At 74.4% G+C, this 2,500-nt stretch overlaps 1 non-coding gene across 1 annotated transcript; it reads left to right on the forward strand.

The window, feature by feature from the left end:
- Positions 1 to 1,030: 1,030 nt before the first annotated feature.
- Positions 1,031 to 1,149, forward strand: LOC128823778 (5S ribosomal RNA). Its single transcript, XR_008442014.1, has one exon. It is a non-coding gene; the product is annotated as a 5S ribosomal RNA (ribosomal RNA).
- Positions 1,150 to 2,500: the final 1,351 nt, after the last annotated feature.

Consider the following 2,500-nt stretch of genomic DNA (forward strand, 5'->3'; position numbering starts at 1 on the left):
TGCCGACTGGATCGGGCCCCCTGGAAGTCTGGAAAAAAGAATGGAACCTGACGCCTCCGAGGAGGGGGCGCCCAGGGAAGGAGGGAGATCCGGGTCGACCTGGTGACCGGACGGGAAAGCGGCCACCGGGCGTGCCCGTTCAAACCTAGGGGTTGACCTGGCGGCCGGAAAGCAAACCGGCCACTGGCTAGCCCCGTCGGCAACCTACGGGTTGACCTGGTGGCCGGGAAGCGAACCGGCCAGCAGGTGAACCCGTTCGATTCCACGGGTTGACCTGGTGCCCGGGAGGGGACTCTGAAAAATGTTCAGCCCTTTCGGCTCGGGGTTGACCTGGTGGCCGAGAGGGGACTCGGACGGCAGGCAAGCCGCCCTGGCCTCACCCACCCCGGCCGCAGCGAGGGACTGCCTCCCGGCCGACTGGATCGGGCCCCTGGAAGTCTGGGGGAAAAAGAAAATGGAACCTGACGCCTCCGAGGAGGGGGCGCCCAGGGAAGGAGGGAGATCCGGGTTGACCTGGTGACCGGACGGGAAAGCGGCCACCGGGCGTGCCCGTTCAAACCTACGGGTTGACCTGGTGGCCGGGAAGCGAACCGGCCAGCAGGCGAACCCGTTCGATTCCACGGGTTGACCTGGTGCCCGGGAGGGGACTCTGAAAATTTTTCAGCCCTTTCGGCTCGGGGTTGACCTGGTGGCCGAGAGGGGACTCGGACGGCAGGCAAGCCGCCCTGGGCTCACCCTCCCCGGCCGCAGCGAGGACTGCCCCCCCTCCACCCACCCACCCCCCCCCCCGGCTGACAGGATCAGGGCGCACTGGATGTCCGGGACAATATTTTCCCCGACGCCGGGGAGGGCGGGCGGGCGGAGGGGCTCTGGCGGCCAGCCCGGGCCCCGGAGCTCGAGAAGGAAAAAAGGACCGGGCCCGCGAGAGACGGGGGCCCTGCCCGCAGGGGGGCAGTCCGACCGGGGCTCACCGTGCGGCAGGCCCGGGCGTCGGCAGGGGAAAGCGGGCGAGGAGGCGCGGGGGCCGGGTGCCTACGGCCATACCGGACCGAACGCCCCCGATCCCGTCCGATCTCGGAAGGTAAACCGTCCCGGGCCTGGCTAGTACTTGGATGGGTGACCGCCTGGGAATCCCAGGTGCCGTAGGCAGCTTTTCCCCGGTCCGAGCCAGCTCTCTCTCCTTTTCTGGGGAGGAAGGAGAGGGGGGGGACGGGCCGGAAAGCCCCTCGTCGCTCCTGCCGAGTCGGAGGTCGCGGCCGCAGGTCACGGGTCTGGGCGCCTGGGGTCCGGCTCCCCACCCGGCTTCCTCCGCGGAGGACCCACCGAAGCCGCTGGGGGAGACCCCGGGCATGGGGCGGACTGGCCCGGACCCTCCCGGCCGCCGGCCCGCAGGACCGCCCCGAATCCCCCCGCCCCGCGGCCACCCAGGCCAGGCCTGGCCAGGCGGGACGGACGGCGGGTGTCCAGCGCCCAGCGGCTTCCGCCAGCGGGGGACCCACGGCCCCCAAAGCCGCAGGGGGAGGCCCCGGGCCCGGGACGGACTCGCTCGGACCCCCTGCGCCCGGGCGCCGGCTCGCGGGACCGCCCCGAATCCCCCCGCGGCCACCCAGGCCAGGCCTGGCCAGGCGGGACGGACGGCGGGTGTCCAGCGCCCAGCGGCTTCCTCCAGCGGGGACCCACGGCCCCCAGAGCCGCAGGGGGACACCCCGGGGCCGGGACGGACTCGCTCGGACGCGCTCGGACCCCCTGCGCCCGGCCGCCGGCTCGCGGGACCGCCCCGAATCCCCCGCCCCGCGGCCACCCAGGCCAGGCCTGGCCAGGCGGGACGGACGGCGGGTGTCCAGCGCCCAGCGGCTTCCGCCAGCGGGGACCCACGGCCCCCCAGAGCCGCAGGGGGAGACCCCGGGGCCGGGACGGACTCGCTCGGACGCGCTCGGACCCCCTGCGCCCGGCCGCCGGCTCGCGGGACCGCCCCCGAATCCCCCCGCGGCCACCCAGGCCAGGCCTGGCCTGGCCTGGCAGGCCGGCGTGCAGCTCCCCCGGGCTTCCTCCCCCGACGACCCGCGCCCCCCCGAGCCGCAGGCGGAGACCCCGGCCCCGGGGCGGACCGGCCCGGGCTCGCTCGAGCCCCCTGCGCCCGGCCCGCAGGACCGCCCCCCCCCCCCCCCGAATCCCCCGGGAGAGGCCCGGCCTGCACGCCACTGACGACCCGCGGCCCCCAAAGTCGCGGGAGGCGCCCCCGGCCCCGGGGGCCGGTTAGCTCCGTGTCGCTCCGCGCCCCCCCCCCCGCCCCTCGCTGCCGGGACCGGGCACCGCCCCAGAGTCAGCCGCAGCCGGACGGCCTGAGAGCTGCCCTCCTGTGGACGACGGTGAGTTTACCTTGACACTAACCGGCCATCAGCCAGGTCAACCCCATTGCTAGACTGGGGTGGACCTGGTGGCCGAGTGGGGACTTGGAACATTTGACAGCTGCTCCCCGGGGCTTGACCGCTTGTCCTGA

The sequence above is a fragment of the Malaclemys terrapin genome, chromosome 15 (genome assembly GCF_027887155.1).
Source record: "Malaclemys terrapin pileata isolate rMalTer1 chromosome 15, rMalTer1.hap1, whole genome shotgun sequence".
NCBI classification, from domain to species: Eukaryota; Metazoa; Chordata; order Testudines; family Emydidae; genus Malaclemys; species Malaclemys terrapin.